Source organism: Cupressus sempervirens, chromosome 2, assembly GCF_028749045.1.
Source record: "Cupressus sempervirens isolate cs-2001-9-10 chromosome 2, ASM2874904v1, whole genome shotgun sequence".
NCBI classification, from domain to species: domain Eukaryota; kingdom Viridiplantae; phylum Streptophyta; class Pinopsida; order Cupressales; family Cupressaceae; genus Cupressus; species Cupressus sempervirens.
The window spans coordinates 33,590,441-33,617,234 of NC_143119.1; the positions used below are offsets into that span (position 1 = coordinate 33,590,441).

At 35.6% G+C, this 26,794-nt stretch overlaps 1 pseudogene; it reads left to right on the forward strand.

Annotated features, from left to right (window-relative positions):
- Window positions 1–9,991: 9,991 nt before the first annotated feature.
- LOC149570939 (linoleate 9S-lipoxygenase 6-like) lies at window positions 9,992–23,985 on the forward strand (annotated as a pseudogene).
- The last annotated feature ends 2,809 nt before the right edge of the window (window positions 23,986–26,794 follow it).

Sequence of the window (26,794 nt, forward strand, 5' to 3'; positions counted from 1 at the left end):
CAATGATGTGCTGAGCTAGACCGCTGCAAAGATTGATTGAGTTCTTTTGCTTTCACTGTTGGTCATAATCAATCCTGCTATAGCTATCTCTGGGCTTGATGTTATAAATGTTTTGTTGGGAGAATGAGGAAGTGAGGCTATGACCACTGTAACAATCTTAATTGGTTCATTCTCTTCAATATCTTATGTATTTTCCTTGATAGCCTCCTAAACCTATTCCTCTTCATCATCTATATTATCAAAATGAGTCAATTCTTCATCATCTTTCTCTTCATCTTGCTCCTCCTCTTGATCATCATCATCATCCTTATCACCTACATTTACAAAAAAATCCCTCAATATTTTTGAAGAAGATAGACATTCTTCTATGTATTTGTAGCATTCTTAACAACATGCTCAATATCTTTCAATAAAATAAGACAAGTATTGAATCTTAAGGTTAACTTTTCTTCATTTTTCTTCATAGAACTTTCTTACCTCCTTGTCACTCAAATTTGGAATAATTTTCATTAAGTTCTACTCATATGTATCTTTTGTAGTTTGCATTGCATGTTCCCATCTTGGCTTAATTTTTTTCATCAATGCATCAGGAATCTATTGAGTAAGTTGATCAAGTGATTACTTCCACTTACCTATCTTGGATATCAACATATCTTCTATCTACTTCTACTCATCAGAAATCTTGGTCTCATAATTTAGTGCCTCGAAGTTTATAATTCTAGAACTTGATTCCAACTCTTTTGTTCTTTCCTCAAATGTGGCTAGAGACCTCTTGAAAATTATGTCTCCTCCTTCTGTATGTTCTTTCTTCCTAGAGGATGTCCTTATGAACACTGTAGTGGATGTTTTGGTAGTCTTGGCAATGATTACATTACCTCCTTTTTCAGTGGCTCCTCTTCTTTTGATTCATCATCCTCTACTTCATCCTCACCTTTTCCTTCAGTTAACAGAAGAGTAGAACTAGATTTCATTTTGGCAATCCTCTTCTTACCCTTGTTAACAACCTGAGGAAGCTTGAACTCTAGTTCTATCCTAGCCTTTGCCTCATCACAGGTGCCAAAGTAATTATTCTTAGGGTCCATTGTCTCATTTATTTGTGCTGCAATTATGTCTTTGGTTTCATCAATATTGACCTCATATCCTAGAGGTTTTACCCATGCAATTCTTGGCCTTACTGCTTAAGTATACACCTTGTCACTATCTACCATGAAACAAGCATCATCTTTATAATCCTCAACTAATTTCATGAGGATTCTAAATATATTATTCATTTAATCCTTAAATGCATCAAAATAGTTGTCCATAATTCTTACATGACCTCCTCCCATTTTAGCAATATACTCATTAATCTAATAAAGGACTGGTACATCTTTTCTGCAAACAATAGTACCTTTTGTAGGAAGAATTTTTGAACATTAAAGAAAAAAATACATGTCCAAAGTGAACCAAACTTACATGTATTTTTCTTTGAATTCCTAATGCTCTCCATGTTTTTGTTGAACTAGTTCAATAGTAACTCAACAAGGTCAAGAGAAAGGTTATTCTTTACTACTTTGTAAGCCAAGTCCACAACTTCATATGACACACTATTCAACCTACTAGAGTTGTAGATTTTGTGTGTGATGATGTGAATGTTAATATTTAGTTCCATGTAGGTCATATTTCTTATTTTCATTCCCCTTCCATCCCATTTGGAAATGGTTTTCTTTTCCAATTCAACCCAACTTAGGGTTTTAGTTGTTTTGGCTTTTGATAACCTAGAGAGACTAGTGCTCCTATGGGTCATCTTCTTTGTGAAAAAAATTAGTTTCTCCAACCACAACTAACCATTATACACATGACTAAGGATGTATCTTATTCACTTAATTTAAAAATCTTGTGGCATATGCAGAATATGTGTTAAACTTTTAGATTCCAGATGTTGGTGTTTTAGTTTCAACATGCCATTAACACATAGTTTTTCTAGAGTTTCATCCATTTCCAAAGTACCAATATCCTAAATTTCTCATTTGAAATGAGAAAAGATGTCATTGATTAAGAGTACATTTGGAGGGATTTAAGATTGCACTCCACTCAGATCTAGGGTTTCCACAATGGTAGGAGCAAGTTTGAAATTTGGTGCCTTACATTCCACACCACAATCCAATATATCTAATCCTTTCTTCACCTTGTTGCTAGTAGCTTCCATCTTTGCTCGATAGGGTTTGAGAGAATTCAAAATATTTTGGTAACAATTCACTCAAATCACTTGAATTCTCTTGAAGATCACTTTGCACAAATAGCTCAAAAAAATTCATAGTGAGAAATGACTTTGATTTTACTCCCTTTTATCAAATTTCACAATAAATGCTTAGTACAAATGTTATATTAAATTGATATAATTTCATCTGCTTCACTTGTATTGAATACTCAGTAGAGTCTTCCATGATTTAGTAACCACATAAAATTTAGTTACTCCTGACCTCACTTGGTAGAATCTGTAACCTAACCTTTCTCGATAAGGAAGGTAACTTGATAGTAACTAGTACCTCTTACTTGGTGATCCCTTTGCATCTTGAATGTTGATATGGATCTTTTGTCCTATAAGCTATAACTAATTTAGAAGCCTTCTTTAGTAGCCTAGCTCTAGTTCTCTTTTGAAAAATCAAGTGGAAATGGTGGAGTCACCCAATTCTTGAGTGACTTGATCATCATTGCTTGGATTGGCATTCTCAGTAGATTTTGGAACCCATTGTGGTCTCATTTTCTTTCTAGTGTCATCAGCTTTTGCCTTCTTTTTATCTTCAATTCTTCCAATATTCATATAGTTCTTGGAAAGATGACCAAGTTCTGTACAAATGAAACATCTTCTGATAGTATCTCTTTTCCTTAAGTGATGTTTCTCACAATCCATTCCAATGTGTCCAAATTATCCATAGTGTTATAGTCCCAATCAAATATAGCTTTTACAATTTTTTTTGCCAGATTCAATATCTTAGTTTTTCATTCTACTGACTTTTACCCATGCTTCTTATATTTCTGACATTTACCTTCAAATCTTTTTTTGTCTTTGCATTCATTAGCTCTGTGATCATGTTGATTACAATTGTAGCATTTTCAATTGAATTTTTCTTTCCCATTGCTCCAACATATGTTTGATTTATGACCTATCTTACCATAGTGATTGCAAGTAGGTTTATTCTTTTGAGCTCCTCGTTTGGATGATTCACTTTCTTTTGTGTATCCAATTCCTACTTTTCCTTTTTGTCTGTAATGAATTTTCTCATTCAACTGATTCATGTCTACTTGGAATTTCATCATCCTTTTATTAGGTTGTCTTTTAGTGTTTAGATCATTCAGCAATCTTTCATTCTCTGATCTTAGATTCATGATTTCTTCATTTTCAATGGTGAGTTGATTAATGAAGTCTACTTGCCGAAGGAATAGGTGCTGAATTTCATTGTTCTTTCCTTTTATTTCTTCTCTTGTTTTATCTTTCCCTTCAACGACTTCACACAATCTTAGTGACTAATTTCTTGCTCTCTTCTTTATTTTCTTACTTCTTCTTGAAGAGTACTATTCTTTTCCAATAACTCTTTGATTGCTTCATCAACTTCATCTAATTTGCTTGAGTAGATGTCTTCAATTCTTTCCTCAATTTAGAGTTTTTCATTCATCTAGATTGCAAGATCTTTTCTTCTTTTCAAGGATTGAGAGAGTTGTTCTTTTTCTTTTTCGAGTTTTCTAATAGCCAATTCCAAATCTAGCTTCTCATTTTCAATAGCCTTGTCAAGTTTGAATACCTCCATTTCCTTTGATCTTTTCTCAAGATGTTAAAATTTTCTCTGAGAACCACAAAGCTCTAATACCAATTGTTGGGAATATTATAACAAGTTAAGTTACTGAGAGGGGAGGGGTGAATCAGTAACTTATAAAATTTTATCTTAATTAGCATTTAATCCTTTATGTAAATTCTGATCTAACTACATGTATGAGAAACTGAAAACATGAAAGCATACACAACACTTTAACACACAAGATTTAGTGACCTAGAAACCTTCCAAGTAGAAAGTAAAAGTGGGATGGGGATGATACTCACAAGCTTTAGTACTATAGTATAAAGTTGGCCTGTTAAGCCTTACAATGATCACTTATGATGATATGCTCTGTTAGGAGTAATAAGAACTATTAGGTCCACCTTGTAGGTCTACCTTGTTAAAGGATTTGATTGATCCACCTGTTAGCATAAAGCAGCAGCTGATCTCTAATCTACAACTTAGTTTATTGAATGAGATATCTTTGAGTCTATAAATCACCTTGTTTTTAGAGATAAATCTTTGTTTCTCTGCATAGTGTTGTAGCCTTTGTAATTCACTCTTCTCTACTTTTATCTAATGATTACATTACTTCTCTTTGATATCTTGGATGTGATACAATACATTACATATATACCAATTTAATTACATAATTACAAAGTTGGCCACAATACAAGTTTACACAAATATTACAAAGTCGGCCAAAGTGCAGGAACTTGGGTTTTGAAGACTGACTCAATGAAGTTTTGATACTCGACATCCACTATTAATGCCCAGCATCATCATGCACTCAGTGGATGTAGAAGCTTGGTCCATATTGATTGCTTCCAAGTAGTCTTGAACTCAGTCTACATTAGTGACTCAGTGAATACTTTAAAACTTGGCATATAAATTGAATCACTCAATTCTTCTTGCATAGCTTAGTCAATATTATCATTGTGAGCTCTGTATAAACTGAGTCTCTTGGTTAACATTGAGTAGCTCGATTAATGCTAGAATCACATCACATTAACTACAAACTTGGTAAGAACTACACAACTCAATTTGCACTGGTAAACGCGGCACACACTAAGATGCTCGATTTACACTATTGATCATCACCATAGTACTAACTACTTGGTGCAAACTAAAATCTATCCAAAGGACTTGGTAGTAACTGTAGAACTCAGTAGCAACTAAAATGCTTGGTTACCACTATTAACTATACAATATGCTCGGTATGAACGTATAATATGAATAAGTGTATGTCACTAATAACAAACAAAACTATAATGTCAACATGCTATCTTTCAAACCTTTTTTCCCTCTACACCTTTCACTTTGGAAGAGCTAGATGCCATTATATATATCTAGAATTTGAGAAATTCAAAACTTCATAGCTCGACACATGGTAAATACCTCATAAATCCTAATCAAGTGTTGTCGAACAGCTACTCAAATCTCTTGCAAACACTTCAGATAAGATTTCCAAATCACCTTTAGCTCTTTGTGCTCTTTTTCAAATTTGAATGATGTTAAATGAGTAGAAATTGGTCAAAGAGCCCTTAAAACACTACAATTAATGCTAAGTGCTTACACAATTGTAAGCTTGACATCAACTAATTTTTGGCTCATTTGGCATCCACATGTCTTTCCATTTTCTTAGCAACTATTACAAGCTTGGTCTCAACTAACCAAATTTATTAGCTCGACATCACTAACATTTTTCTTACCAACCATAAGAAACCTTTTCATGCTCAGTAGTAACATTAAAAACTTACAAAACTTAAAGATTTTTTTCTTTGATTTTTAATAACATTTTGCATCTTTATTCATGCATATGTAATCTTCTTAGAACTAAACCCTTGGAACTAATGTATGATATATCTTTCAAATATCATTTCCACATACCTCTTGATTGCTTAGTTTGATCAGGTGTGATCACCTAACCCATCGGGTGGAGTGATCCCTTCTCTACTTGATGTATTGCAATCCTCCTTTCTCTTCCATGTCTTGTTCATCTGATCTTTGAAATTTTCAATATTTGCCTTGCCTTTTCCTTTATTGTACTCACAACTTGGTGCCTTTGACCTTGTTGGACAATATCAGCTCAAACAACTAAAACATGTGGTTTCACTTAACCACCTTTTATAATCACTTCTAAAGTGTGTTCTTATATAGTTATCAGTAACATGTCTATACTCTTGATATTAGTGACAACTATACCTTGTATTATAATCCCAATTATAAGAGTTGTCATTGCTCTTTACCTTTTTTTCTTGTTATTATCTAATAATTTGAATTGTACTACTTATCCTAAGAAAAATAATTTGTACCTAAAAATATGAAATAGAAACCTTATAGGATTCTAGATTCTTACATCATCATTGATTTATATAAGTGGACCCAAAACTAGTTGAAAATAATATTAGTACAACTATGAGTTGTGATATAATATGGTAACAGAGATTGTGCGGTGAACCATTTCTATTGTGGGCTTACCCACTTATATGAAAACTCTCCATAAACTAAGGCATTTGAGGATAGGTGGAAGGATAAAGTATTGCAAGTCAATGAAATTGAATTGGTGATCACTAAGGACATGCTCTCTATTGTCTCCAATATGTAAAGTAATTCCATTAAATTTTATTAGGAGAAAAAATCACTTTAGAGGTAGTAGACATTTTCTTTCTCCCTAGTGAAAGAGAAAAAGCCAACAAAATTACTAATGCAGATTTTTAGCACCTTTCTCTACTCAAGACATGGGTGAATGTTTGTGAGATAATAATGTAGTTTGGGACTTTGGAAGACAAATTTGGAAGCTTGTTTGGTTACTATTTGGTTATTGTCAATCATTTTGATCATGATAGATATATTTTCCTTTTTTATATATCTTGCTTCCTTTAGAAACTATAGTATGGTGACTCATGAGAAAAGATAATCTACACATATTTCACACAAGGGGAAAATTTTAGTGATTGTGGAATGAAATAAAGCCCTATGTGTTGAAAAAAAATCCACATAAATGATGTAGCCTAAATTTTTTAAATAATATGGTCATATGAAAGGAAATGACATAGGGTGTGAAATACCCTTGAGGTTTGAGTTTTTTTGTGATTTTTGAAAGTGTTACAATGTAAAATAATTCTAATTAGTTTCTAGGGAAAGTTTTTATTAGATATTTTTTAATTGAAAACTATTTTCTCAATGTTTTTATGAGAAATATATAATTATCTTATCATTCATTCAATATTCATGTGTCAAATGAGGAAGGATATAAAACATTGTGACAATACTTTACACTATATATATATGAAATAATTTTTCTTTCAATATATCAAGAAGGTACCATGTGTAAATAATTTTCATTTAGATGATCATTAGTATCTAGTAATTTGAATTGCATTACTTATCCTAAGAAAATTAATTTGTACCTAACAATATGAAATAGAAGTCTTATAGGATTGTGGATTGTGGAGTCTTACATCATCATAGATTTATATAAGTGGGCACAAAACTAGTTGAAAATAATATTAGTATAGTTATGAGCTTGCATATTAGACATGCTTAGTGTAGAAAGGCATCAATGTTATCCATAGTGGTGATTAACTTAGATATATGTACATCTAGAATAGAATGACTATAAGGTATGGTTATAAAGGCTCCAATGATATTTTCCACCACTTTAATAAATATACACAAAAGGATCCTCTCACTAAGAAAATTATTTTATATAACTTTAATATGTTGACCTAACAATGGTTAAGTATCACTTTTTATGGGATTTAAACAATAGAACTTGATACATTGTTAATATTCATTATGGAAATAGTTTTGAACTTAGACAAGTTATACAAGATTAACATGATGGAAGAAAATAAGTCCTATATAATTGGACATTATATAAAATAATTAAGTATTGATTAAGCTTACAAAATTGAACCAAGGGATAACATAGTGGAAATTAAAATAAAAGGGAGACCAAATCAACGAGATGAGGTTTTCTTTTAGTATTTCATGCCTCTAGAGGATGACATGGACAAAAGAGGTGTATAGCTTGATTTTGACCTAGAACATTAAGGCATATTGTGATGTGAATATCAGGATTTAACTGTGTGATTTTGAGTCAAACTCGATGACCCATGTTTCATGAGTAGTGATTCAACATGAATCCATCTCTCATGAGAATAAATGGAACACTTAGCACTCATTGGATCTAGGTGATGCTCACAGGGGTGAAGCACCGGGACTTCCCGGGAGGTCACCCATCCCAGTACTACTCCAGCCTGAGCGCGCTTAACTACAGAGTTTCCTCCACAGTTAAACCCAAAGCTTGCAACCCTTCATGCAAGCTTTGGGTTTAACTGTGGAGGAAACTCTGTAGTTAAGCGCGCTCAGGCTGGAGTAGTACTGGGATGGGTGACCTCCCGGGAAGTCCCGGTGCTTCACCCCTGTGAGCATCACCTAGATCCAATGAGTGCTAAGTGTTCCATTTATTCTCATGAGAGATGGATTCATGTTGAATCACTACTCATGAAACATGGGTCATCGAGTTTGACTCAAAATCACACAGTTAAATCCTGATATTCACATCACAATTTGACTAGCTGTGGAAATCATGTCCTACTTATCAATTAAGGCATATGTTAGAACTAATAACTCTAGAATGTGTAAGATCAAAATATAGAAAAATGTGTAAGATCACACATAGGGTCTTGTACTTCTCATCTTCTAGAGAGTATTTGTTTCCCTTATTTAAGGATGGTATAATGGCTTATTAGATTTTGATGTCAAGACCACCTCCTCACATAAACTATGCTTAAGGGAGATTTTAGTGAAATCATCCTCAAAGCACTATCATGCTTAGGTGGCATGCTTAGTTGACCAACTAGTTGAGGTTGGTGCACGCACATTTCTCTCCAAAATAGGATTTCACATCCTTGCACCTAACTGGCCTCATTAGAACAATTTAATCTAATCATCTATAATTTAATATGTTTTTCTCAAAGTTTTATTGATAAGTCTCATACTATTTCCACCCACCTAATTTTATATATATATATATGTAACCCTATTTTATAAAAGATAAAGTAAGAAGTTTTGTTGAAATAAGACAAATCGTCCATAAGAACACTTAACTAGACATATGATATCAAATGATGATGAGAAACATGTTTTAAAACTGCAAAGATTGAGCAGAAGAACAGGGATGCTCAATTCGTGACCTTCCTTGCATGAATAAGCTTAAAAGTCCATTTACAAAACAGTCCAGTACACCATTCCATTCGTTAAAGATAGGAAGGAATGAGAATACCTTTTTCACCTGGAATATTCAGGTCCATTCAAGTTTTGCGAAAATTCAGTGTTTATAAAAAAGACTACAATTTTAGCGTGGGGTCAGTTTGGGATAAGTGCTCAAATAGATAGGATCTCATCTGTCACCTTCCCGTACTGCGAATTTCCACCAGTGTTTGACGGAATTGGTGAGCTTCTGCGTTACGACGGCTGCGGACATGTATTTATACAACACTCGCGCCAATTCGCAGTAACACAAGAAGCGCATTGAAACAGAATTGTTGGGTTGGCATTTTGAAGTTTTAGAAGCGCGGTGAAAGGAAAAATGAGGTGGTCTTCCAATAAGAAAGTAGATCATATAAAGATTAAGGGGATAGTAGTTTTGAGGAAAGTATCGTTTATGGATGCTAGAGATTATAGTGCTAGTGTTGGTGACAGAGTAGCCGAGATCCTGAAGAGAAAGTTGTTCTTTCAACTGGTCAGCTGTGATCAGACAGATAATGGTAATGTACATGGCCTTACTTTTCTTACATATATGTAGGCATTGTAAAAATCACATATTAAGAGTTGTTTGCGTTAAATAGTCAAAACTGGCATACTTTTGTAAATTTAATTTCTTTATTAGTATATGATGTTTAAGAGTGGCTCCCATAGTAAATAATAAATTGTATTTTTTTTTTAATATTGTAGAGACTGGCAGGGGTAAAGTTAGCCCTCGTAAGGCTGCCTTAGACTGGAATTTGACAGATTTGGGAATAGTTACTAAGGATTCAGAGCACAAGATCACTTTTGAGTGGCCTACTGACTATGGGACTCCCAGAGCTATACTAGTCACAAACAAGCACATGCGAGAGTTTTATCTCAAACATGTTTGCTTCAATCTTCCTAGTCAAGGAGATGTTAATTTTCTATATAACTCGTGGATTTATCCTACATGGATGGCTAAATTTTGTTCTAGTTTGAGTAGTGAACGAATCTTCTTTGCAAATAATGTACTCCTAATATTTTTCTTATCTATTTTGTAGTTACTTTTAATATTCTAGGTGTGAAAAATCAACTATTGCAGTCACTGATTATTAATCTCCTATCATAAACGATTATTAAATTGTTGAAAATAAATTCCCAGCTAATATCGAAAAATAACACAACTGCAACTTCACTTATAAAATATAGAAAGAAATGCGCAACACAATGAACACAATATTTTTGGATAATTTGTTCCTAGAAAAACCCCTAAGAGAAAACCAGTTCTATAGATGAGAAATTATATTAAACTTCAACAAATCAAGAGATACAAAATTTCTTGCCTCTCACTGGTAGAACTCCGACAACCTCCTAATTTCTCTTGCTAATATTCTCCACTGCTATCCCCACGCTAACACTGTGCCCTTGCTAACACTACAAGACAATTTACTATCACTACAAAATGCTTCTCCAAAACTTATATCTCCAAATGATCCAATGACCCCTTTTCATACTACCCTATTGGAAAAACCAACGATCGAGATTAAATCAAACCAACGGCTAAGATTAAGACAACTCGACAGCCAATAATAGAATTGGTTGCAAGGTGTCCAGGGAATCACTAAAATTAGTAAATAATTATCCTTGCAATAACCATTTACTAATTCTTGGCAAGTGGACAAACAGCTGTCCAAACTACCCATAACTAATGCTGCTATACATAGATAAGGACAAACAGTTGTCCAAGCTAACCATAAATACTACTGCTATTTTTGAGTCAGAAATAGTAGCTGTCCAACTAACAATAATTAACACTCCCTCTTAGCGAGGAAGCTATTCTACAGGACACCTAACTTATCTCTGAAGAAGATAAATTTTGCCTTCCCCAATGCCTTAGTCAAAATGTCTGCTAGCTGCTCCTCTATATGTATGTACTGTAGCTGAACAACTCCCCTTTCTACACAATCTCTAATGAAGTGATATCTGATATCTATATGTTTAGACCTATCATGAAACATTGGATTCTCAAACAACTTGATGAAACTCTGATTGTCACAATGTAGCACAGTAGTCTCAACCTTCTAACCAAATAAGGCTACTAACAACTTTCGAAGCCATATAGCTTCACATGTTGCCATGCTAGCTGCTATGTATTATGCTTCTGCTGAACTTAGAGTCACAAAATTTTTCTTCTTGCTAAACCAAGATACAACTCCTAATCCCAAGCTGAAACAACACCCTGAAGTGCTCCTTTTGTCTATTGTACTTCCTACCCAATCTGCGTCAGTATAGTCTATCAACCTGATACCTTCACCTCGAACATATCTGATCCCATATTTGACTGTACCATGCAAGTAACATAGCACATGCTTAGTTGCTATCCAATGCATTCTATTTGGTTCAACCATGAACTGACTAAGAGAGTTTACTGCAAATGCTATATCTGGTCTAGTGTTGACCAAATACATAAGCGAACCAATCAACTGTCTATATAAAGTGGGATCTACATCTTTCTCCTTAGTTGTATCTACCTTCCTTCAATTCATGATCATGGGTGCAGACACGGCTTTGCAATCCTCCATCCCAAATTTCTTCAAGATTTCAATGCAATATTTCCCTTGACCAAAGAAAATCTTTCCATCTGTCTGCCACACTTCCATGCCTAGAAAGTAGTGCATAAGTCCTAAATTCTTCATCTCGAACTCTTCTGCAAGGTTCCTCTTACAATCCACTATGAGCCCTAGTGAACCTGTAAGAAATAGGTCATCCACATAAAGAACAAGAATGAGAATCTCACCCCCAACCATCAAGTAGTAGAGGTTAGCATCTGCTTCACTCTTCACAAAGCCCATTTTTTACAAGTATGTATTAATGCGCTTATACCACGCTCTAGGAGCCTACTTGAGTCCGTATAATGCTTTCTTCAATCTACACACATGGGTCTCTTTGTTGTGTGCTACAAAGCCTTTTGGTTGTTCTATGTATACCTCCTCCTTCAACTCACCATTAAGGAATGCTATCTTGACATCCATTTGATGGATTTGCCATCCCACCTGTACTGCAAGTGAGATTACAGCTCATATAGAAGTATACCTGGCAACAGGAGCAAATGTCTCCTCATAGTCTATTCCCTCCTTCTAAGAGAACCCCTTTGCCACGAACCTTGCCTTGTATTTCTCGATGCTACCATCTACACCATGCTTTACCTTATAGATCCAACGTGATCCAACTACAGCCCTATCTGTTGGTCTAGGTACTACCTCCCACACATCATTCTGCATTATTGAGGAATATTCCTCAACCATAACATCTCGTCATACCTGATGTTCTGCAGCTTCCTGATAGCTAGAAGGCTCACTATCTACCTACTGACTAACTAATGCCACATAGTCATTGAACTTGGTTGGTTGTCTTCGCCATCTAGTACTCTTCCTAGGAGCTGCCACAAACTCCTGAGTATCCCTTTGTGTATTTGGAACCACATGGTTCTCGTTGTCAACTGTAGAGGATGAAATGTCAACCTCTAAGTCTTCTAGATGCATTTCCTGTTGCACCTATTGATCCATACTCTGTGAATCTTCACTAACTGAGTCTACACTTGTACTCGTAACTGTACTTGAGCTTTGTTGCTTTTGACTTGGTCTTGGAGCTTCTGTTGGCTGCTCACTCTGATCATCTACTGGCAAATATATGGATCTCCTAAATTCCTTGTCCTCCATGAACTTGACATCCCGTCTGACAATAATTCTTTTAGTCCTTGGAATGAAAATTGTATATGCCTTTGAGGTCTTACTATACCCAACAAAGTACCCCCTCTCTGCAATCTGATCTAACTTTGTACGTGTATCTCCAGGAATAGGGCAATATGCCAAACTTTTGAATATCCTAAAGTGACTAACATCTGGCTTCTTCACTGTGAAAGCCTCCTCTGGTGTCATCTTCCCTAGCACCTTGTGTGGAACTCTATTCTGAATGTAGACTATTGTATTACACGCCTCTTCCCATAAGTAATGGGGCATGTCCTAGTCATGTAGCATAGCTCTTGCTGCCTTCGATATAGAATGGTTCTTCCTCTTAGTAACTCCATTTTGTTATGGATTGTAAGGAACAATCCATTCTCTCTTGATTCCTTCTCTGGTGCAGAACTCCTGGAAGACATTTCCTTTGTACTCACCTCTATTGTCTGACCGAAGAACCTTTATGTTCTTTCTTGTCGAGTTCTCCACAAGAGCCTTGAACTCTTGGAATCGACTGAAAACCTCATCCTTAGTCTTCAAGAAGTATATCCAGGTTTTTCTAGAGAAGTCATCAATAAAAGTAACATAGTACTCATATCCTCTGAGAGATTTCATCAACATCGGTCCACAAACATCTAAATGTACTAGATCAAGAACACCCTTAGATCTAGTGTCACTCCTTGGAAAAGATGCTTTCTCAAACTTCCCCAACACACATCCCTTACATACATCATCATGCTCTGTGCTCACCTCTAGAACACCTGTCACCGTCTTATGAAGCAATCTAAGTGCTCCATGATGAATATGGCCCATTCTCCTATGCCAAAGCTCTCCAAGATCTCTAGGATTACTGTTGCTCATAAGTTCCTTAGGAGTATCAAACTGCAATCTATAAAGGCGACCACTCCTAACTCCAATAGTTATGGGTGATTTTCAATCCTTGTACTTTATCAACACATTTGTCCCTCTAAAGAGTACAGTATACCCCCTATCTTGAAAAACAGATACAGAAATCAAATTCATACCTAAGCCTAGCACATATAACACATTATGAAGTGGGATTATCTTTCCATTCTCCCTCTGAAACTAAACAATCCCTTTCCCAACAGGGTTGAGTTTGGGCAAGTTTCTCATAGAAATCTAGATGTTGGTGTCCTCCTCCTTGTAATTGGAGAAGTATTCTCTAACTCCTGTCATATGAAATGATGCCCCACTATATATATACCAAACACACTATGAGGTTGAGCTAACCATACAAGCTATGAGTGCAAACTCATCTTCCATTCTACTAGAGAGTTGTTCTGCACTTGCTAAAGTTGCCACCTACTTCTTACCCTTCTTACTCTATGGGGAATCACTGACATGGTGGCCAAACTCGTGACATCCAAAGAACTTGACCTTAGAAAGGTCCTTCTTCTTCTTCTCACTTTATGAATTTGATCCTTTGCTAGATCCGTTCTTTGCTTTCCCTTTACTTGCTAGGGCAACATTCTCTTGTTCCACCTCATTTTTCTGACTCTTGTTTGCCCCATTGACAAGACTTAGTCTAAAATCCTCCTGAGTGAAATCAGTCCATAGTCGATCCCAACTCGGTAAAGTATCTCATCCACTGACAACTTGAACAAAGACACTCCATTGTTTAGTAAACCCATTTAGGGCTATTCTCACTAGCTCGTCATCACTAGGGCTATCTCCAATAGCTGCTAACACATCCTTAACAAGTCTGAGCCTGGTGAGGTAACTTGTGACGTCTTCTCCCTGATTCATCTGGGTATTCTTTAGCTTCTCTCTGAGAATCAACTTCCTGTTGGTGGTAGCATTCTGGTACAGATTTAGAATGGCGTTCAAGATATATGGACACCATCAAGGATTATCCTCCTTGCCTTGGCATCATCCTTCCTATATGCTGCAAGCTGTGTTGCATCTGTTGGTATAGGTACAACACTAGTAGCATAATCCTTGATACCATTCTCTTCCAACAATAAATAAATTCTGGCCTTCCAGACACCAAAATTTGAGGCACCATCCAATCTATCCTGATCTCTCAAACCAATTGAAGCCATCTCAAAGGTTTAAAACAATAATAAATCTAAAGAGATCATAATTTCTTTCCTAGGGAAAAACTCTTCTACCCTTAACAATGCTCTGATACCATGTGAAAAATCAATTAAAGTAGTCACTGATTATTAATCTCCTATCATAAACAATTATTAAATTGCTGAAAATAAATTCCTAACTAATATCGAAAAATAACACAACTGCAACTTCACTTATAAAATACAAAAAGAAATGCGCAACACAATGAACACAATATTTTCGAACAAATTGTCCCTGGAAAAACCCCTAAGGGAAAACCAGTTCTATAGATGAGGAATTATATTAAACTTCAACAAATCAAGAGATACAAAATTCTTTGCCTCTGACTGGCAGAACTCTGACAACCTCCTAATTTCTCCGACTGATATTCCCCACTGCTATCCCCACGCTAACACTGCGCCCTTGCTAACACTGCAAGACAATTTGCTATCACTGCAAAATGCTTCTCCAAAACTTATATCTCCAAATGACCCAAAGACCCCTTTTTATACTACACTATTGGAAAAACCAATGACTGAGATTAAATCAAACCAACGGCTAAGATTAAGACAACTTGACAGCCAATAATAGAATTGGTTGCAAGGTGTCCAAAAGGGAATCACTAAAATTAGTAAATAATTATCCTTGCAATAACTATTTACTAATTCTTGGCAAGTGGACAAACAACTATCCAAACTACTCATAACTAATGCTGCTATGTATAGATAAGGATGAATAGCTGTCCAAGCTACCAATAAATACTACTACTATTTTTGGGTTAGAAATAGCAGCTGTCCAACTAACAATAATTAACACTAGGAATCAAAGCCCTTAATGTATCATGTTTTACCTGACAATATCTAATATAGTTTCAGTTGATAAACATTATAAATAAACAATGATCTGGAAGAAATATGTATTGTAATGTGTAGAGCTATCTCCAGGAGAAAACACCAGTAGGGTTGGTGGTTTGGAGGGATAAAGAACTGGTGAAAATGAGAGGAAATGGCACAGGAAGAAGGGAGCCGTGGGATCATGTTTATGATTATGATGTTTACAATGATCTGGGTGACCTTGAGAATAAGAAGGATCTTGAGAGGCCTATTCTCAGAGGATCCCGCCACCTCCCATATCCAAGGAGATGCAGGACTGGCCATGATTCTATAAGATAAAGTGAGTAATCTATATAAAAATAAGTTAGTTTTGAGTATGTAATACTTTTAGTTTACGAATCAAATCTTAATATATGTTGTCCTTAAATTTCTCCCTCCCTCTTATAGATCATGCCTTTGAGACTCGAAAGGTGTAGTCCAAAGTGGTAGAACTTCTATATCCAAGCTTCTATATTCCATCAGATGAGAGGTTCCCTCTGGCCAGTCTCTCTGACTTTCGAGCCCATTTTATCTGAGCTTTTTCTAAAAAGTATGTTTGTGATCTTTTCACAAATATACTGAAGAAGAGCCACTTCTACAATTTGAAGGAGATTAGAAGTCTCTACAGTGAGGGACTTTCCTCGCCAATTGATATTATACTTACTATAGCCAAAGCAGTTGTTCCCTTTCAGATGTTGAAAGGGATCGTGGATCCAGGTAATGAAGCGATCCTGAAATTTCTTAAGCCCAATATACTAAGCAGTAAGTAAGATTAACTTACTTCTATATTGACACTGGATTAATACGTCGTTGGTCACCAAAATATAATCATGCTATGAATATGACATGTCATTTAGGGGATGATAATGTGTGGAAGACAGACGAAGAGTTTGCTCGTCAAACACTTGCAGGAATTAATCCAATGGCTATAAAACGTTTGGAGGTATGTAAAAATCAAAGATGTTTTTTCATTAAAGAACGTGATGAATAGACATTATGTTTCTAAATGATTGAATATTGTTTGTGTAATGACAAAATATTGGTTACAATTTAAATATTTGCAACTTAGTCTTGCTTTCTGCTTATCAATTGAACTGTGAGATTCAAACTTTGTTTTGAAAACCACTATTTATAGATAATGGATTCCTAGTCAATAGAAAAGGGACCAGCTCCAATCGATGATTTTGACGGATGAAACCCATCTCCTTATTTATGACACATTGTCATTATTCATATTTTGTTGCTCCCTTGGTTCATTATAAGTTCTTGGAATATTTATCATCAATGCATAATCAACATTACCACTACTAGCCTTTTTTCTCTTAAATTGTACAACTTGGCTAAAACAAGTTAGCGATCACATCTACTGTCTAGCAATGAGCAATGTGTTGGCAGTAGTTGGCAATATTAATTTCTACCATTAATAGCAGACAACCAGCCTATGTCCAGCCCACAACTCAGTCGTCCATCCACTGTCCAGAGTAAATAGCAAATAGTTAGCTGTCCCAACTACAGTATAGAAGCTGCCCATGTTTAATATAATATAACATGTTTAAAATGTTCTATGTGTATTCTAGAGTATTCTCAGATCTCTATAAATAGAGGTCTTATGTAATGCATTTGTGCAAGGTAGTAAGGCAATAAAATTAGTGTTATTTCTATGTATTTGTCTTTCTCTTTGCCCTCAAATTGGTATCAGAGCATGAAGAGCTACGCCTAGGAAGAAAAGAATTATGTGTTGATATGTATAATTGTTGTAGTAGTGAATGAAGCTTCTAATGTTTTCTTGATTGCAGATCATTATCAACATCTAATGTTGGAGACTAGTGGCTGCCAAGATTGAGAGAAGAAAAGATCCCAATTTAATGTTTGAAGAAGGCATGAGCTGATTTCTTGGAGTGAAGTCTAATGATTAAAAAAAAATTGTTAAAAGGGGAAAATAAGCATTATAATGTTGTTTGTTTAAGCTATATGTCATTGTCTTAGACTTGTTTGGTGGATTTTCTTTGTAAAGCAAAGTTTAAAATTGTAAGGTACAGTTGTAACTGTGTATTAATATGGCTTCAGGAAGTAGTATAGCTCAAGCAAAAATTCCAATATTTTCTGGTAAAATTTATGAATTTTGGGCTATAAAAATGAAGACACTATTTTGTTCTCAAGGCATATGGGATCTTATTGAAAAGGGTTTTATTGAACCACAAGATGAGTCTACATTAACATAAGATGAAAAGGATAAATTACAAGATAACAGGAAAAAGGATGCTAAAGCGTTGTTTCTAATTCAACAATCTTTAGATGAATCAAATTTTCCTAAGGTTTGTGCTGCTAAAAAGTCTAAAATTGCATGGGATATTTTAGAAATAGCATATCAAGGGACATCAAAAGTTAAGATTGCTAAATTGCAAACTTTAAGGCATGATTTTGAAAATTTGTATATGAAGGATTTAGACTCAGTTGATCAATTTCTAAATCAAGTGATGAATGTGGTTAATCAAATTAGATCATATGGTGATGATATGACAGATCAAAAAGTTGTTGAAAAGATACTTCGTTGTTTGCCTAGAAAATTTTATGCCATTGTTGTTGCCATTGAAGAATCTAAAGATTTGACAATACTATCTATTGATGAATTGATAGGCTCACTTTTATCTCATGAATCAAGAATGAACAGAAATAACAATTCTTCTTTGGAGAATGCATTTAGATCGTAGGTATCTTTTGGCAGAGGAAGAGGAAGATCAAACTACAGAGGAAGAGAAAGAGGTAGAAGCATAGATGGACGTGGAAGTCCAAATCAAGAAGAGAGAAAAAATCAATCCATTCAGAGTTCGAATAGATGATGTGGCAAAAGTTCATTCCAACACCCATCATCAAGGTTTGATAAATCTCGAATTCAATGTCATTATTGTAAGAGATTTGGTCATATTGCAAGTGAATGTAGAAAGAAACAAGAGGATATTGAAAAGAATGGTGCTAATTACTCAGATGTATCTGATAACAATTCAGGAAGTTTATTTATAACTTGTAATGTTGCCCAAGAAAGCTCTAGTGATATATGGTTCCTAGATAGTGGATTTAGTAACCATATGACTGGAAATAAAGATTTGCTTGTTAGCTTGGATGATTCTATAAAATCTGAAGTAAAGCTAGGAAATGATAGTAAAGTTGTTGTAATGAGAAAAGGTGTTATAAATGTCTTAACAAAAAATGGAGGAAAAAGATATATTCCTAATGTATATTTTGTGCCTGGATTAAAACACAATCTCATGAGTATTGGTCAACTAGTACAAAAGGGTTACAAAGTTTCTTTTGATAATGATGTTTGCACAATCTTGGATAGAAATCCTAGTGGCAGGTTAATTGCAAGGGTCAACATGACACAAAATCGAATGTTCCCCCTCCAAATTCATTGCATTCAAGGAGGAAAAGAAGTTAGTTTCAAGACAGTATACTCAAATCAGTTGTGGCTATGGCATTTGAGGTATGGTCATCTTCATTTTGATGCTTTAAGCTTATTACAAAAGAAGAATATGGCGAAAGGATTGCCTCAAATATTGAAACCACCAAGTTCATGTGAAAGTTGTATTTTGGAAAAACAACATAGAGAAAGCTTCCCAATAGGAGGTTCATATAGAGCAAGAGCACCATTAGAATTAGTTCACACCAATATATGTGGACCTATGCAAACTCCATCTTTAGAAGGAAGTATATATTTCCTAACATTTATTGATGATTTTAGCAGGAAGATTTGGATATACTTTTTTGAACAAAAAAGTGAACCTTTTGAAAAGTTCAAGGAATTAAAAAATTTGGTTGAAAAACAAAGTGGTCACTACATCAAGGTATTGCGATCTGATAGAGGTGGTGAATTCAGTTCTAATGATTTTCTAGAATTTTGCAGATTTCACATAATTAAGAAGCAATTTACCACAAGGTACACACCACAACAAAATGGTGTAGCAGAAAGGAAGAATAGAACCATAATGGAAATGGCAAGGAGTATGTTGAAGTCCAAAAATCTATCCAATGAGTTTTGGGCATAAGCAATAGCATGTGCTATATACATTTTGAACAGGAGTCCTACAAAGAGTGTTAAGAACACAATTCCACAAGAAGCATGGAATTGTAAGAAACATACGGTGTCCCATTTTAGAGTTTTTGGTTGTGTTGCTTATTCATTAGTTCCATCTAAATTGAGAAAGAAATTGGATGATAAAAGCAAAAAATGCATCTTTATTGGTTATAGTGAAGAATCAAAGGCTTATAGATTGTATAATCTCGTTTCAAAGAAATTGATCATTAGCATGGATGTTAAATTTGAAGAAGAAGATTCATGGCATGAAAATGATAACAAACAAGTCACAAGAGGAGCACCAATATTACAAGGTGATGATGAATTAAAAGAACAAGGGACTCAATCAACACCCAATACTCCACCAAGGAACTTTGTGCAAGGTGCCTCACCTCCAAGTTCAATTGTAAGTGATAAATCTGATTCAACATTCTCAACACCAGGTTACAAAGATAAGAAGACAAGAAGCTTAAAAGAAATATATGACCAAAAAGAAGAGAATGCAGATATTTAATCAAATTTTTCTTTATTTTCTTGTGATCCATTCTATTTTGATGAAGCAATTAAAGAAGATAAATGGATCAAGGCAATGGATGAAGAAATTGACTCTATTGAAAGAAATAACACATGGGAATTAATGGGTTTACCTAAAGGAAAAGAATGTATAGGAGTCAAATGGGTTTACAAAACTAAATTTGATGAAAAAGGTGAAATTGTTAAGCACAAGGCAAGACTAGTTGCTAAAGGTTTTTCACAACAATATGGAGTTGATTATAATGAAACATTTGCTCCAGTTGCTAGACTTGACATAGTTCAAACTATTTTAGCAATAGAAGCACAAAATAATTGGAAAGTGTATCAAATGGATGTAAAATCAACTTTTTTGAATGGTTTTCTTGATGAAGAGGTATATATTAAACAACCACCTGGTTATGAGGTTAGTGGGCATGAAAACAAGGTATATAAACTAAACAAGGCACTTTATGGTTTGAAACAAGCTCCTAGGGCTTCGTATAAGAGGATTGATTCATACATGATAAGTAATGAATTCAATAGAAGTAACAATGAGCCCACATTATATGTTAAGACTAATAAGAAAGGTCAGATTTTGATTGTATGCTTGTATGTTGATGACCTAATATTCACTGGAAATCTATCAGTAGACATGTTCAAGTCAGAAATGATGAAAGAATTTGAAATGACAGATTTGGGGTTGATGAGATATTTCCTAGGTGTTGAAGTTATTCAATATGACAAAGGTATCTTCATTTGTCAATCCAATTATATAAAGGATGTTTTAAAGAGATTTAAAATGATGAATTGCAATCCAGTGTCAACTCTAGTTGCAACAGGAACAAAACTTAGCAAGGAAGAAAAGGGCTCAAATGTTGATCCAACTATGTTTAAAAGACTTGTTGGAAGTTTAATGTATAAGACAGCTACAAGGGTAGACATCATGTATAGTGTCAGTTCGATTTCAAGGTTCATGGAATCACCACAAAATTTTCATTGGCAAGTTGGAAAAAGGATATTGAGATATATTGCAGGAACAATGGGATATGGAATCCTATATTCAAAAGCTAACAATTTTGGTTTAATTGGTTACACTGACAATGATTTTGCAGGTAGCATTGATGATAGGAAGAGCACTTCTGGATATATCTTTCGCCTTGGATCAGGAGTTATATCATGGGCATCAAAGAAGCAACCTATAGTGACATTCTCGTCAGCTAAAGCAGAATATGTAGCTGCCACTTCTACAGCATGTCAAGCAGTATGGATGCATCAAATTTTGCTCGATCTTCACCATCATCAAGAGGAACCAACACCAATTCTTTGTGATAACAAATCAGCAATAACATTATCTAAAAATCATGTATTTCATAAGAGGAGCAAACATATTGATACAAGGTATCACTTCATCAGAAAATTGGTCAACAATAGAGAAATCTATCTTGAGTTTTGCAACTCTGAAGATCAATTGGCAGATATATTTACTAAGCCATTGTCAAAGAATAACTTTGAATATTTGTGAGAGAAATTGGCTATTACTGATGCAAAATTTGTTAATGACAAAAATTAAGAAGGAATGTTGGCAGTAGTTGGCAGTATTAATTTCTGCCATTAATAGCAGACAGCCAGCCCACGTCCAGCCCACAACTCAGCCGTCCATCCACCATCCAAAGTAAATAGTAGACAGTCAGCTGTCCCAACTACAGTATAGAAGCTGCCCATGTTTAATATAATATAACATGTTTAAAATGTTCTATGTGTATTCTAGAGTATTCTCAGATCTCTATAAATAAAGATCTTATGTAATGCATTTGTGCAAGGCAGTAAGGCAATAAAATTAGTGTTATTTCTGTGTATTTGTCTTTTCTTTGCCTTCACAATGGGCAATAGTAATTAGAGAAATGCTTGTACATTGATGATTGACATGTTATTTTATTTATCCCAGCGATATTTTTTTGTCATGGCAGCACTTCAATCACTCAGGAGCATTTACTTCCTTATATGGATCGATTGTCGGTGCAAAAGATACGCTATCTTGTAATAATCTCACGTTGTTTTTTCTTTGAACCATAGGGATAATAATAATAAATAGCTAAGGCAGCACAAGCATAGTATCCATGTTGGATATATTGATGGCAGGCTATTGAAAACCAGAAGCTGTTTATATTGGACTACTACGATGTGTACATGCCCTTTGTGGGATGCATTAACAGCCTTCTCACAAGAAAAATCCACGCCACCCGCACCATATTCTTCCTTTTCCAAGATGGAACTCTGAGGCCTATTGCCATCGAGCTTTGTTTTCCTCCCACATCGATGGGACTTGGTGACAACCGGGTCTTCACACCTAATTATGCTAGAGAAGATAAGGGATGGCTATGGGAGTTGGCCAAAGGTCATGTGCGATCCAAAGATTCTGGTTATCACCAGCTAGTTAGTCACTGGTAAGTAGTTGATGCATCGTAACAAACTACCCTTAAATCTTCAACACATGAAGGTACCTAATGTAGTCTACTTAATATGGTACAATTTCAGGCTTAGAGCACATGCGGTTGTAGAGCTGTTCATCATTTCCACTAACAGAAATCTGAGCAAACTACACCCTCTTCACAAGTTACTTGCCCCTCACTTTCGCAACACAATGGACATCAATCGTGCAGCTCCTGAAAGCCTAATTAATGCACATGGCATTATCGAGAGATGTTTCAGTCCAGGCAAGTTTGCAATGGAAATCTCTTCCAAAGCATACATCGACTGGAAATTCAATGAGCAAGGTCTGCCAGCTGATGTGAAGAGAAGGTATGTTATGAACAATATATATTGTATTCAAATACTGATATTCATGTACAAATGAGGATAGAGATACTGATGCTGCCAGCTTACTTGTGGCAGGGGCATTGCCATAGACAACAAAGTAGGTGGAGTGGAACTGGTGATCAAAGATTATCCATATGTGGTGGATGGGCTTGAAGTATGGGATGCCTTGAAATCATGGGTGTCTGATTACTTATCACTTTATTACAGCGATGATGGGAGTGTGGAGAGTGATGAAGAATTGAGAGTGTGGTGGAAAGAGATAATAGAAGTTGGGCACGGGGACAAGATGCTGTAGAGTACAGCAGAGGATGTAGCTGGGTGGTACAAGATGAAGAGCCTGAGTGATCTGAAGGAAGCAGTCACAATGCTCATCTGGATTGCCTCTGCTCACCACGCAGCAGTGAACTTTATCCAGTATGACTACGCTAGATTCATGCCCAATCTACCCAGTACCACCTGAAAGCTTGTTCCACAAAAAGGGTTAGACGAGTATTCCAAATTACTCAAGGACCCAGAGGCCTATTTTCTCAAGACTCTTACAGACCCTATCACAACGACTACTACCATGGCTGTCTTGGAAATCTTGTCTAGGCATTCCACCGACGAGGTTTACTTGGGGCAGGGTTCAAGATAAGAATGGGTTGATGATTAAAGGGTTTCTCAAGCATTTCAAAAATTTCAGCAGAACCTGTTGGCCATTGAGAAAAATATTATAGCTAGGAATAAGGATCCAAACCTGAAAAACCGATGTGGTGGCACAATGCTTCCTTACACACTCCTATTTCCAAGCACTTCAGATAATACCAAGGTTGGTGGTCTCACCTTCAACGGAATTCCTAACAGCATCAGTATATGACAGAGCTGAAGAGGACATTACTATTATATATTTATGTTTGTGTGCTTTTTGAGGGACTGATCCCACTTTTATGTTTTGTTTGACTTAAGATAAAACTATGTATGTATCTAAGTATCAATAGTTGGTGTGATGCTTACATATGAAAGAATAATATATGATTGTGTTGAAGATAACATTACTATTATATATTTATGTTTATATGTGTGCTTTTATGTGTTCTTTTTTAGGGACTGATCTCACTTTTATGTGACTCAAAACAAAATAAAATTATGGATCTAAGTATCAATAGTTGGTATGGTGCTTACATATGAAGGAATAATATAAAATATTATCTTGTATTTAGTATTTAGTTTTGTCTTAATGAATATATTAGGATTACATTTGTAATAATATTAAAGATGTTTTCTCTTTTATTAATGAATCTATTACAATTATATTTTAATAATATTAAAGATGTTTGCTCTTTTATTATTAAATATTATGTTATATCTGGTTTTGTCTTCATAGATATTTTGTGTGTTATTTAATTTTTATTTATAGTTTACAAGGATATTCTTTTGATTTTAAATAATATGATCTTATGAAAGATAACCACATTGGATATGTTAACATTCTCATTAATTAGTTTTATGGCAGTTTTAAGAATATTATAATATTGCTTTACTTCAATTAATTTTCTTGGTAATATTTTTGTTAGCAATATTTTAAAGTGAGAATCTTTGTTTTGAATTTTTCGAGAGAACTCTCATTTATAATTAACTACCCAATACACATATGGGAAATTGAGTGGGGTACAACACATTGATGCAAGACTTTAAACACTAACTATATTTAGATTTGAGATCATTAAGCTTTCCATTTATTAACAAAACCCAATAGGTTACTGTTGTCACTTAGGTTTGCACCCTTGTCCAAGGCCTATGCGTAAGGACAACCTAGTGAAACATGAAAATGACCTCCAAGCTGTGGGACTTGAACTACAAGGTTGAGTCTCTGGAGAAGGCTGGCTTCCTCTTACTATCAGGGCGCACCTATCTACTCTTGGAGAGGGAAAGAGAGAAAAAGAGCATGAAAGCAAATCTACCTAGTCTAATCTAAGGAGGTGATGCACCAAGATAGAGTGTCCAGACTTCATTTCTGCCCATATATGCACTACAAAACCAAGATAACATTCGAAAGACATACACACCCAAACTTATGTCAATCAATAACCACATACAGATCAGGAAACCAAACTGAATAACACAAGGAAAAAGATTTCACTTATATATTATCCAATAGGCCGAAAATAGACACAGTATGCAAGTCACAAATCTCAATAATACACCAATGAGAGGTAAGATAGATGCACATACACATTGATAGCTGAAGGAGATGATACAGAATGTTATACAGCTCAGAGACAAAGGGAATTTTACACTGCAGACCTGCGAGCAGTAGCAAAGAAATTAGAAAAGGAGTCCTTCTCAGTAAAGATCACAAAAATTGCCTTTATAGTTCAGCCATAACTGAGGATTTTTTGCATTACATTTACTTCTCACCTATTGGCATTAACTTCTCACCCTAAAAATCCAATCAAAGATCTGGAGGTTTTGAGTACCAAAAAATCTAATATTCCTCTGAGAAAGAGCATGGGGAAGAGAGAACAGTGCTAGAAAACATCCCCTGACATAGTAGATAGATCTATAATGGTGGTAGAATGTCCTTGCATTTTGCATTCACTTCTGAGTTGGTGGCATTGATCACAGGATCGAAATCTTGCAGCAAAAACCTAATTCATTGTTTTTGGCTCATGAATCCATGAGGTCAAAGCAAGTCAACAGTTTCTTATGTGCCAACTAGGCCATACGGGCCAATCGCCTCTCTTTATTTTGCCACCTCCTCAAGGTCCCACGCATTGACCATTCCTTACATTGGACTGGGCGCTATGTCGCTGTTGATATCTCTAACTATGATGGCCACCAACTTGACTGCGCCACCTTTCCACCACCTAGCCGCAACATCAAAACTAACTGCCACATTGACTGCGACATGTGTCAGCAAGATGCTATGTCGCTATTGTAAAGATCACACAACTTTACCATAGCGAGATGGCACCTTATGTCGATTCTCCTTGATCTGACGGCAAGTGATAGATACTACTCCTCAGTGCATCGATCAATAGAAACTAGCCATGTATTGCTGTCTGTATTTCCTATGCCTCCGAATCTGGACCCATGAGGACAAGTGTCATCAAGGTGCCATGTCGTTAACATAAAAATCATGCAGCTTATCCATAGCATGATGGCGCCTGCCGTTATTTTTTGCAGATCTGACGGTGGAGAAGTTAACCTTTTACTGCACTGGCCGCGTTGAAGATCTGGTCCCATGCACTGACTCTATTCTATCCTGGCATACGTGGTTGTTCCTCATTGGACTAATGAAGCACCACCTTGGTCTAACAAGGCACCAACTTGGAGGGTCCGTACTACTTTGACCTTACTGAGTGGACATGTGGCGCCCAAACACTATGTCGCTATGGGAAAATCGAGGCCAACTTCCCATAGCACCATGGTGCCAACGATGACATGTCTTTTGATTTCCACATGTCTTCCAATGATTCACCACCATGGAATCGGATTCCACCAACTAGGTAGATGAGGTACAAAATGGGACCCAACCACTTGCCTGAAGCTCTTGCCATTGATCTTTTTCGTTGCCATGAACCTTGCCACCGACACTGGGACTCATCGTAGAAACAACCTCTGGTCGGTCGGGCGCTATGTCGCTATTAGAAAACAATGGGTTTTTTGATGGTGACATGGCGCCTTGCCACCTTT